General features: G+C 42.1%; 1 long non-coding RNA gene across 2 annotated transcripts in view; it reads left to right on the top strand.

The window, feature by feature from the left end:
• LOC111560985 overlaps positions 1 to 13,253 on the top strand; it is a 98,012-nt gene that overhangs the window by 41,231 nt on the left and 43,528 nt on the right. The gene's annotated exons all lie outside the window — the stretch shown is intronic.

Raw genomic sequence — 13,253 nt, 5'->3', positions numbered from 1 at the left:
AGAGGGGCATTCCGGAGGGAAACCGGATGGCTCCGATATGAACTCTTTGTCTGCTGACCTATCAGGGATGAGTGAATTGAGGCTTGACTCCTGGTTCAGGAACTGTCATTCCTTTTCTCTACTGGACCTCGGGAAGGTTTCAAAGCCCCAAATCACTCAACGTTACTTCACAAAATGCAATGTAAATGCTTCTCTTTTCAATTGAAATGTTGAGAACCAGAAGGGGAGGTGACTACCTGTTTCTTTGGCTACTAGCCATTGTGAATGAAAGCAACATGAGCAAAAACAATATCAATAGCATTTCCTTTGAGTTTTTCCAGTCTGTGTTTCCCAGCACAGTCGTCTATATACCATAATGACGCCGTTGACCATTTGCAGGAGAGTTTTGGGGTGTTTGCCCCAGTGTGCATGCCAGTTCATCTGAAGTCTCTGTGTCATACATTTAGCCCTTGCCAGTAACATGCTCTTCAAAGTTCACTGGCCTGTTAGAATGTCTAGTGTATGGCTGAGAAATTTAATTTTACCCTGTAGAGATCGGTGTTCCTCATCTTATTAAAAACAAAAACATGATATAGTGGAAAGGAGGTGGGATTGAGCAGAGTACAAGGGTTTTGCAACCAGTTTGACTGCTTAGCTGTGGGGCTTGAGGACATCCTTGAGCTTCAGTTTTTTATGGAAAAAGGAAATAAAAATTCCTATTGCTCTCCATCACTGAGAGAGTCGGATGAAATAATGCATTAAAAGTGCTTTGTGTGTTGAAAAGCCTGTACAAGTGTGATTGATAACCAACATCACATCTAAACAACCTGAAGAATAGAGACATGCCAGAAGCAATCTTTTAAAGATGGATCTAAATTCCAAAGCAATCAAAAGTGACTCAGCCTTACCTTCACCTATTTCACATGACTTTCATTTTATTTGGACAGTTCTGAGGACTGAAATGGTTCATCATCAGAAGCTCATACAGAAAACTGAGGTGTTCTTGGGGCTGTGTGATAAAGTGACTGGGGGTATAATTTCCTGACAGATTTCCTACTGTCTCCTGAATTAATATTTTTCTTGGCTTGCCTCTTCTACTGAAATCTCCATGATTTCCTGTTATTGGGAGCCATGGAGACAGTTTTCTCTTCTGTAAAGTGGGATAATACCTTCTAAGGTTTTTGTAAGGTTCATAATGAGTTACTGTCAGTAAAGCTCTTCTGGTAAAACACTGCCCACGGTAGATATGCAATAATTGCTAGCTCTCACTATTATTGCTACTTTATTACATTTTTTGTAATTATCACTGGTTGAATTGCAAACTGCAATGGTCACATTTCTCCCTTTGGCCAGCCATTGAGCAAATTAAGTTTCAACTACTTTCAGATAGATGAGTGAGATAACTAAGACAAACTGATATAATTTTAACTTATTTAACAGTAGGATTATTTATCTTCAAATGCTTTTTCTTTCCCTTTAGATTACTGAGAAATGCTAGCCCCCGCCCTCTGCCCCCACCTCGTTAAAAGGTGGGAAAGCCCAGATGAAACAGTAGCAGGTTCATGGTTTTCTGCTTCCTGGCCACCTGGTCTGGGCAGGAGATTGCAATTCTTTAGAATGCACACTTTCCAAATTCAAATAGGGCTGTCCCTTCCTCTCTGGCACTGGCAGTGGGGCAGTGGATACTATGGTGAATCCTTTGGGACCCAAGCTAATTCTTGGTTTAGAAACTTTTGGTATAGAAATAATGATTATGGGAGGATAATGGCTAAAATGTTTGAAGCACTTCCCATTTGCCAGATGCTTCTCTAAACACTTGATAAACATTAACTCATCTAATCTTCACAAAACCTCTAGGAGGTAGGAAGATACATACTAAGATCATTTTCCAGAGAAGGAAACAGGCACACACAATTTGTGTCACTCAGACAGCTGCTTGTGTCAGGATTAAAGCACGAGTATCTTCACTCTTAAACTTTACCCTCTGAAGAAAGGGCTGAGTCAGCGAGGACTCCAGTGCAGCTCTAGAACACTGCAATGTTAAGCAGGAAACACCCTCTTTCTGAAATGTGGCGGGTTCTAACTGTGCTGAGGTAAAGATAAACAGAGAAAGCCTTTAAATGTGAACCTGGACCTTCTCCCTGGAGTCTTTTGTTGACAGGGTACAGCTGTTTTGGGTACAAAGACAACCTGTATGGTGTGGGGCTGCCATCTTGTATCTCCGGCCATATGCCTGGGTTGTGTGGTCAAAATAACAGCAGATTATAAAGTGCTTTCACATGAAGGTGTCTTTGCTCCAAGCCTGTGAATTAAGAATTCTTATTAGATAGATTTTCTTAAGTGAGGAAAGAATCTCAGAGGCTGAAGAGACTTGACCTGCGGTTACACAGCTGTTAAGTGACATCACTGGGTTTGACCCCCCATGTCAAGCTCCTAGCCCTGAAGGGCACAATTCCTAGTCAGCCCCGGGGGCCTGTGACCAGACTGAAAGAAGAAGCTTCCTCTCAGGTCAGATTTGTATTGACACTTTTTGTAGACAGAGAACAGGGAAGCGAGAGGGGAGTATACTGTCATGGCACAAAGATGTGTCACTAAAAGGTACCTTGAGGAAAGCACTGACCTTTGATGGCCCAAGACCAGCTTTTGATTCCCTTGCATATATATTAACTCTTCATGTGGCATTTCCTGCTGTTTTTTTTTTTTTTAGCTTTCTGTGTGAATGTCACTTCCTCAGGGAAGCCTGTCCTTACTGCCTCCCCCAGGTACATCGAGGGGTCCAACCCTGCATCCCTGTATCATTCCATCTTCTCACTTTCATAGCACTGATTCATGCATTCACCAAGTATCTCCTGAGCCCTCATGTGTCAGCTAATCGCTGGAAATATTTCATTAAAAAACTTGGAGTCCCCGTTGTTATGGGAGGAGATGAAGAAGTGACAGGAATGAAGCGGAGTAAAGGAGTTGGTGGTGACAGAGTGGTCAGAGAAGGGCTGAGTGAATGAGAACGTGAGAGTATGGCAGGTGATGGGGGCAGGGTTTCGCTAGTGCTGAAACAGCAAGCACATCTCTGGGGATGTTTCCTGACGCTATTGTTACTGTTTAACAAAGAGTAGGACCCTGGCAATGACACAAAGGTGCCACAGAGGTGGGAACTTGCTCTCTCCCCTCTCCTGTAGCCCTGATGCCTAGCATAGTCCTGAGCACGTGGATGGCCAGGAGTTGCTAAGTAAGTGGATGAATTAATCCAAGGGATAGGAAAATAAATACCAATTTCACTTGACGAGACAAAGCCCAGGGACTGAGGCATTTCTGGGATTACCTAAGTAACTATGGACTGGATTTGAAGGATCTTGTTTTCCTCTTCTTTCTTTTTTCCTTATTTTCCCTTTTCTTTCCTTTTCTTTTCAGGTTTTGCACAGATAGAATTTAAAACATTATCAGCAAATATTCTCTAAAGAGTCTTATTTATAGTTTATTTATTTACTTTGAGAGCGAGCGGGCAAATGGAAGAAGGGGCAGAGAGAGAGGGATAGCGAGAGAATCCCAGGCAGGCTCCATATTGCCAGTGCAGAGCCCAACGTGGGGCTCGAACTCATAAACCACGAGCCGCGAGATCATGACCTGAGCTGAAATCTGACACTTAACCAACTGAGCCACCCAGGTGCCCTAAACTAAAGATGCTTCAAGTGTGTGTGATTTGTCTGTAATGTGGCTCAAATTCATACATAAGAATCGATAAGTTACTTGTCTTTAAGGTTTTCTTGATTAGTATTCTTTGAAAATATATGAAACTTACAGAAAGTTTGTAAGCTTAATACCAAACCTTTTCTCCCCCTGTAAGCCATTTGAGAATGAATTGTTAACACGTTGTCCTAACATGTTTGCTCGCCATCTCACACACCTTGTCTGAGAGCTTTAGTGTGTATTTTCCACGAACAAAGACCATCTGCTCCATAACCACAAAGCGACCATTACGATCAGGGTCTGACACTGGCCTGAGGTGCCTGTGTGTGGAAGCCTCCCCTCACCCTGCTTGGCAAGTTCTAGTTCTCCTGATCATTCCCTGGAGAGGAGGCCTTGTCACCCTGCTCAGACTCTGACTCCCTGCTCTGGGCCACTCCATCGCAGGTGGCACTCCACTTTGCTCACCCCACCTAAAGATTTGACATCAAGACTGACATTCAGGGAAGGGAAGCAGCCAATCTTAAAAGTTTTAAAAAATAGTTTTTACTACAGTTGAATTGATGAAGGCTACCATCGCGCATGTTGTTTCCTCAAATAGCCTGCACAAAGCATCCAGGAAGCCTTCTTCCATTGCCATTGCGTGGCATCCCACCCCTGCTGGGGCCTCCCCACGCAGCTCACCTGTAAGCACCCACCCTCTTGCTCTGCCACTTGGCTCGCATTACTTTCTTAAAGAGCCAGATTGAGACTCATCTCTCACAGAGTCTTTCCCAATTCACCCCACACATCTCTGGTCCCACTTTGTCCTGAGCCGTTTTGTTTTGTTTTTTTCCAATTTATATTACATTACTTACTCATGTATAGTTTTGTTCCCTGGTTGTTCAAGAAATGTTTTCTTCCTTAGCTAGATTTGTTTACTTCCCATGTAACCCTACAAGAGCCGGGCACGCGAGATAGGCTTAGCCAGTATTTGCCATTGCGATTAACATGCAATTATGTATTATGGGTCTCCACATCAATTGTCACTAGGCCCTGTGCGAGGGAGAACTCGTGGGGATGTGGCCTTGAGCCTTATGTCTTCAATGCCCATCTTGACCTGGAAGCCTTTATTTTCTTATTTTGTCCATAGAATGATACACTGCCATGCTACTTCTTGACTTAAAACTCCTCAAAGGCTTTTCAATGACCATAGCAAAAGTCAAAGACTTTCTGGAATGATGTACAGTCTTCCATGTTCTTGAGCTACATCTCCTGCTACACCCTCACTCAAAATTCATGTCCTGCAAGTAATGCTTCATTGCTTGTCTTTGCTCTTATAGTGAAAGCCATTCTGTGCTTCTGAGATTTAGCGTGCTGTCTTCACAGCTGGGTCTACCTGCTCCCTCTTTTCTTGCCTGGTTAACATCTGCTCATTCTTCAAGATTCAGATCAGTCTCTTTCCTAGAACACCTTCCCAGAGCTTCTTGGCTCTGGGATATAAGGTATAAGTTCTTCTTTGTATTCATGTAGTGTCCCGTGTTTATTTCCATCATTGCCATTAATGTATTTCATTCATTTATTCACTCATTAAGCAACTTTACTTTTGAGCACCTGCTGTGTGCTACCCATTGTCCTAGGTACTGGGAAGATTGCACTGACGAAACCAGATAGTGTCCTTTATGGAGGAGAGGTATGTTAGAAAATATTTACACAAATAAATTCTTAAATGACCAATGTGAAAAGTGCCATGAAATGGAAGCATGGAAAGCCCAAGCCTGACAAAGGATGGCAAGGGGGCTTTTCATTGATGAGGTGACAAGTAAGCTGCACTGGGAGGGCCGTCATGGACTTAACCAGATGAAGAGTGAAGAGAAAGAATGATCATCTAAATACTTGGTTTACACATTCGTCACCTTGTTTAGGGTTTAAGTCATGTGAGGAGAGGTATTGGACATAATTTGTTACTATATCCCCAGAACCTAGTATGGTACCCAGAACACTTCAGTGTCCTACTGAACAAAGTTGCTGAATGATTACCCAAAGTGTGAGGTCTTGTGTGTGAGCACCAGAAAGCCTAACTGTTGGCAAGCCGGCCACAAGCCAGGAGGGACTCCCATCATGTCTTTACTTCCTGTAGCCCTCTTGGGTTTCCTTTATTCAAATTGTGGCTTTCTTTCTCCCTTCATACAACACTGGGTTTCTCAGAAGATCTTCCAAAACTCTTCCCACAATTACCGTGGGACAACAGTAAATAGTCTGCAATTTCCAAGGGCTCACTATCGTTTAGTCCTAAAAACGGCTGGATATTGACCTTTTGCCACTCAACTGTGGTGTGATGGAATCCGAGGGGCCCACGCTGTGTGTAAAGCACCTTGTAAATCTGGGTTGCAAGAAGCAGGCTGAAGTTAGTCTACTGCCTGTTCCTGACAGTGGTGAAAGGGAAGAGAAACCTCATGTTTCTCCAGGCCAGCTCTAATGCTCAGTCTAGGGGCATATCTGCCCAGGACAGTGAAACTCCCCAGTCCCATCCAGAGACGGTCCTATTATTCATATTATTCAGGAAGCAAAGGGAAGGGCATACAAGTCTGCCTACCTCAGCTCAGAATCCATGTTATCTATTTATTTTTTTTACCTGCTTCTTAAACTCTTTGTAGTAGCAAAAATTGAATATTTCTCAAGACGGGCAAAAAAAAAAAAAAAGTTTAAGGCCTTCAGTTCATCTTCTTAAGGTGAAACATGACTAAAGAGAAAAGAATATAGATGTCTCTTTTTTTATTACTAGTAAAGGGGAAATTTATCTTTAACACAATTAAAAGCCTAACAATTTAATATAAGAAAGTTCTTGCTTATTTGTATCCTATTTTCAGATCAAACGTAATCTGTAACTTTTGCTTGGTGCTCAAAGAAAATGTTCAGCTTGTGGTTATCAACCTTGTCATAACTCTCTTTGTAGCCTTGAAGACACTTTCCCTCACAAAGCAGAGTGAAAATCATCCCCACTCTTTAAACATTTTATCCACCCCTATTTAGCCCTTTGATCTTACTCCCTAATCTAAAAAAAAAAAAAAGTAGCTTAAAAAAGTAGGTTAAATTTCAAAACTGACCACACGTCAAGTGGAGAATAAGTCTCTGAAGTCCTGAGTAACTTTCTAAATTGTTCTTTCAGGCTGACAGGAAGCACTGTGTGTTGAAGCCATGTACCAGTACAAACGCTTCTGGAGATATATACATGGTGGACAATAACCGTGTTCTTCCAATAGCATCTAATCTCAAATTCCTCTCTGTGGGAAGAAAAAAAGGCATAAGCCTTCCCATCTGGCAGAGGATGTATCAGTTTTATGTTGGAAGTCTTCTGTAGAAGGTGGATGGGTCACTCTAAAGTGATGGAACCACAACAAATATTCTAGGAACAAAATAATACTCACTCTTGAAAATAAGAGGCCACCAATTTCTTGAGCTGTCTTCTATGGTTTCAGTGGTTTGGTTATTTGGATCTGCATTACTTCTCCATGTTGGATAGAGATACTAGAGACTCTCAGATCCATAAAATATTTCATGGTAGCAAAAGCAGAAATACAAAAGGTGTTGAAATTATTACGGCAGAACAGATTCAAGCTTTATTTAATTCATGTCAGCATGAAAGTATTGTGACCAAAAAGGAAAAAAAAAGATGGATATGGACTTTGTTTTTGGAAAAGGAGCAAGAGTAGAATTCATTGCTTTGTATGATGCAGAGACTTAGAACACATACTGCCACTACATGAGTCTATTTTGAATCTCTTACAAGGTTTGTCTACATAAGAGATTTAGTGTCATTAGTATTTTATTGAATTTAATCTTATTTTGATGTATCTTTCTGGATTTTTTTTTCACATTTCAAATGATTCAAGTAGGAGGCAGTGAACGCAAGTTTTCCACTTGGAGATTCTAGTTTTGCCACTGAGTGCCTGCATTCATAAACACAGTTGTGTTGGTTCATGGACTAGATTTCCGTGCCATTCACCTTTTCCAATAAAATGAGGTAAAACAAAACTATGCTAAGAACTCAAAATGGAATTGCTCATGTTAAAATGGAAACTCTCTGACTTAAAACACTTCAGGGGAAAAACAGACTTTGATCAGTGAACATGTCTCTGATTAATGGCCAGAGAGAATTCCATAACAGTTACATCCAAGCTCAGTCACACACAAGATAGGCTGCTGATGACCCTGCCCGTCCCTGCCTTCTCCATTCCTCGCCCCAGTCCCAATTCAAATGTACATTCCCCAGATAGAGTATACATACATACACACGATAAAACTTGTAAAGAAAACTCATGTCAGTTAAATGCCAGATTTTGATGTGAAAGGAAATAAACTGAATGCACCATGCATCTCTAAGATGGATTACTATGATAGGGGAGGGGGTGAGCATGTTGTTAAAAGTAAAAATGTCAAGAAAAAGCCATCATCAGCATATGTTAGACCTACAATACTACAAATTTCAGAGGCAACTTGTCACCCCAGGTTTCAAGAAGTGTACATTGGTAGTAGCTTTATTCTTATTAGACTAAATAAAACCTGGGGTCTGGGAATCATAGCATAAATGTATGATTGCGACCATGTAGCTATCTGCTCAGGAAATTAGGATCCTGATAAATTAAGAACCTAGCATGACTGAATTATGCTCATTCTTTATTATTATTATTATTATAATTACTTTGTTTTCAGGAATAGAATTTAGTGATTCATCACTTACATATGACACCCAGTGCTCATCGAGGCAAGTGCCCTCCTTAATGCCCTTTGCCCATTTAGCCCAACCCCCCACCCAACACCCCTCCAGCAACCCTTGGTTTGTTTGCTGTATTGAGGAGGCTTTTATGGCTCGTCTCCCTCTCTGTTTTTATATTATTTTTGCTTCCCTTACTTATGGTCATTTGTTTTGTATCTTAAATTCCACATATGAGTGAAGTCATATATTTGTCTCTCTGACTGACTTATTTCGCTTAGCGTAATACACTCTAGTTCCATCCACGTTGTTGTAAATGGCAAGATTTCATTCTTTTTGATCGCCAAGTAATATTCCATCACACACACACACACACACACACACACACACACACACACCCCACATCTTCTTTATGCATTCATCAGTTGATGGGCATTTGGGAATTCTGCTCATTCTTAAATTACATTGTTCCTTTCCTCTATGGAGATTGTTCTCCTGTGTAGAATTCTGCAAATGCCACCTATCCCATGTGGGACAATGAAAAGACACTGTAAATTCCAAAGTGTTGGTGTGGATATCAGAGGCTATCACTAGCATCCTACTTTTAATAACTCAGCTCTCTTAAAGAAGATATGTCTGTGACTGGAACATGTCTGGAACTGGTATTTATCCTCTGGTGTTCTATCTTAGCAATTCCCATTTTGTGACCTCATCATCCTTGTGGCCAGGGGTGTGGATTTATAAGATCGCAGGTGAGGGAATTCTCCCAGACACTCAGTCTGTGGTTACCAACCATTGGTTCACTAATGGAATGGCCTGTAAAAGTGATCCTGAACTTAAAGGCTCTGTTTGGGAGAGGGCGTCCCCCAGGTCTCAGTGTGGCAGGTCACAGTGAGATTGCTCAGAGAGAAGACTGAGGTTTCAGTCTATTGTCTTATGTGCTAATTAAATAATAACATTTGGTGGGTTAAGAAAGTAGTAGAGCAAGATAAAGTGTGGTCCTCTGCGTTACTTTTCCATATAGATTTGTCTGCTTTTTCTGGCCATGGACTTATTCTTTTTTTTTTAATTGGCTTATTTATGAGGTTTTAAAATTAATTGTTATTAATTATCCCCAAACAAAAATCCATTTTATTGGAAGAAATCTATATAAGCCAGCAGCAGAGGGAAATGAGAATGATCTGCTTCCTCGTGTCTTCCCCACAGGACTGGTGATATATCTTTATTTCCTTATTTTGTTTTTAAATAATAGCAAGAATCATTAAGTGGCTGGATTTCAAAAGAATTAGCGCAGCCCTGGCAGAGGGCAATACATATTTGGAGATCTCCTCTACGTCACGAAACATTTCCTGCTAAATTAGATTCAATTGACTTGGATAAAAACAAGTTCACAGGGCTTGAGAATTTGGCTGGGAAGCTATAAACAATGGGAAGCACCAAGTGGAATCTGTGTTTCCAAACTTGGGGGTTTGGCTTATGTGGCGCCAGTGGGGTGAGGGAAGGGTCATGTCCATTTAAAGGAATCACAGAGGTTCTGGAAAAGGCTGCTGGTGTCACTAACTAATTTCATTACAAGCAGGAACCGGTGCCAGCACCAGCTAATGCCATCATGTAGAGAGGGGCCGGGGAACACTGGATGCCAAGGAGGTGCTCAGAGGGGTGCCCAGCTTGGTCTCCTTTCCATGGGGCAGACACCCACATTGGTGGATAGAGCCTGCTGGAGGAGTGCCAAGGGAAAACGAGGCAAGTGGGCAGCCATTTTTAATAGCATTAAAAAGAGCCAATGAGCCCAAGAGCCAAGTTTAGTAACATTATTACACAAAATAGACCAAATTGGGGAATTTCTTCCCTAAAGAATATGTGCAGCATTTTTGTCATAATTATGGGATGGCTTGGGGCGCCTGGGTGGCACAGTCGGTTAAGCGTCCGACTTCAGCCAGGTCACGATCTCGCGGTCCGTGAGTTCGAGCCCTGCGTCGGGCTCTGGGCTGATGGCTCAGAGCCTGGAGCCTGTTTCCGATTCTGTGTCTCCCTCTCTCTCTGCCCCTCCCCTGTTCATGCTCTGTCTCTCTCTGTCCCAAAAATAAATAAACGTTGAAAAAAAATTTTAATAAAAAACAATTATGGGATGGCACTAGAGGACAGAGTTTGTGGATGATACATAAAAAAAAAAAAAGAAGAAGAAGAAGAAAAAAAGAAAAGAAAAGAAGTTATTGAAAAACAAAAGCCTACATCCCCAAACTGAATATCATTCTGCTTTATTCTTAAATGCTGTAGCAAGTGTATACAGAATCTAGGGTCATGTTAATTCACAATTAAGTGATAAAAGGAAAGCAGTGGAAAACTAATTGAATGCTCTAGACAGTTTTGATAAATGAAAAATAAGGATGGTTTCAATAAGGACTATTCTCCATAGGGTCTAACATAGAGCCTCACATGAAACAGGCATCAACATATCACTGCATGTGGTCAATGTCCAGTAAATACTTTCTGACTAATAACTGAATGGATAACAGGCATCAGTTTGGGGGAAGATCTCTCTTTAGATGGTTTTCTTCCTCCTCTAAAGGGAAATTATGAACAAGAGGAATGCAAAATGACAGATATAGGTTAGTTCATTCATTCATTCAACACACATTTATTCAGCACTGACTGTATATGTGGCACTATTCTAGGCACTGGGGATAAAGAGATGAACATCATATTCTGTGAGGTTAGGATAAAAAGTCCCTAACCTCATAGAATATGTACTCTAGTGAGAAAGACAAGTCATACTAACAAGGACAACAAGCACGTATCCAACATACGTCTGCTAACTTTAAGGGTTGGAAGAAAAATAACACTGAGAAGGAAATAATGAGTAATTAGCGTGGGTGGCACTTTCATAGGGTGAACAGGGAAGGTGTTGATCACTTGGAGTCAGGATCAGGAGGTGATATTTGAGGAAAAAAAATCATAATGAGGAAGTGACCATGGAGAGATGTGGGGAAACTGTTCCCAGCAGAGGAAAGAGCAAGGCACAGTTCAAGTGGCAGGACGGTGCTTGGTGTGCTCTCTGACCTGCAAGAACTCCAGGGTCACTGAATGAGGTACAGGAGAGAGGTAGGGAGGAAATGAAGTGGGTGAGATAGGCACAGGCCAGTTGCACATGGGCAGGGCTGGCTACACAGTTTAGGGGGGCCCAGTGCAAAGTGAAAATGCTGGGCTCTTGGTCCAAAAAGCAATTAAAAAAAAGGAACTTTGTAAACACTAAAATATAAACCTTTTCCCTTTCTGTCATGACCTGTCTCTCAGTACCTCATGGTGATTTTATTTGCTCTTTATATCCCACTCCCTTGGGCATAGGGATACTCAGACGTGGGTGCAGACCCTCATGGGTGCTGGGGGTCCTGCACAAGGTCCCCTGGCTGCAGGGTTCTTCCTCCAGCCAGCCATTTGGACTACCAATATGCCCTATCCTGGGAAGTCAGTCTCTTCTTCCCATGGGCCCTTCCCACCCCAGCCACTTCATGGTGGATAGGTGGTCCCCAAAAGATTGCAGCTGATGTTTTGGGACATGCTCTGTACCTGGATTAGGTATGAGATTCTTGCCCCATTGCCCACCACCTCAACAACTACCTATCAAAGTGCTGTGGATGCTAGCCTTGTCCAGGTCCTTGCTGAGGCATTCAAGGACCTTGGCAGAATGTGGACTCTCACTGTTGACCCTGTCACCTGACCTGGTCATCACGCCAGCTGCAAGGCATCAGCTGCCATGTGCCAGGGACAGGAGAAGAAGGCTGGTGTGGCCTGGGACACCAGGGAGTAGGGGGTGGGTAGCCAAAACCAATTCTGGGGAGGCAGGGGAGTGATGGGTGACAGGACTGTCAATGAACTGAGGCTCCCAGCCCTGAGCATGTTGTTCTGATGTCCCTCTAGACTTCATTACAAAACACATAGGATAAAATTATTAAGATATCAAGGCATCAGCTGCAGAGCATTAAACTCCAAGTGCAGAACCTTGGTAAAGCCATGGTAAAGACTCTGACCTTTATTCTGAACAAGACAGACCAGCTGGGAATGGGTGTTTGGGGCAGTAGCAGAGGAAATGACCCTAATGTTTTAAAGACATTGTTCCAGCAGCTCTGTCAAGGAAGAAAGGCATAGAGGGAAACCAGGGAGGACAGGAGATGAGGGATAGCTTGATTCAGCAGTATTGCTGGAGGGAGGGAGTCGTCATGTTTCAGATGCATTTTGTAAGAAGAGCGGCTTTTAAGTTAGTTTTAACAAAAATATTTTGGATAAACTGTTAGACACAAGAAAGTGTTTATTGTAGACCTGAGGCCAGGAACCATTGATAAACACTTCCATATGTGCTATCATGATGGAACATGAGCAAATCTCTCCAGAATTTAAAACCCTAGAAAATAATGTTAGGGTATAACACTACACACATAATGTGTAGGCCACATGATACCTGGAGACAAGTTTAAAAATAAGTACAGGACCTGACAGATCGGGGTCCACAGAATGTGTGGTTGGCCTCTTGGACCACCTCAAACATTTCTTTCCAGTTATTTTAAAAAGCAAATTTAGAATATTTTCATTAAGAAACATTTTATGGAATAAGTGACCATAAGCACTAAGATCACAGGTTATCTCTAAAGTGCTATTTCAGAATGAAAGTAACAAGTGAATTTTTAAAAAGAAAAATATCCTAATCCCAGTTCCGGAGCTCAGGGAGAAAGAGCTTTGGTGGATGTTAACCAGGACAAGAAGTACCCAATTCTTCAACCTTATGCCATGATCTCTGACATCTTAGGCAGGAAGCATACTCATTCATTGTGTGGGTCTGGTGCCTCCCTAGCCTGAAGTCCCAGCTCCATCCCCGCTGTGTCTGTGAGCCCTGGTGGAGATGCTG

The sequence above is a fragment of the Felis catus genome, chromosome B3 (assembly GCF_018350175.1).
Source record: "Felis catus isolate Fca126 chromosome B3, F.catus_Fca126_mat1.0, whole genome shotgun sequence".
Lineage (NCBI taxonomy): Eukaryota > Metazoa > Chordata > Mammalia > Carnivora > Felidae > Felis > Felis catus.
Note: the sequence above shows the minus strand (reverse complement) of the source record. Positions and strands in the feature narration are given on the sequence as shown.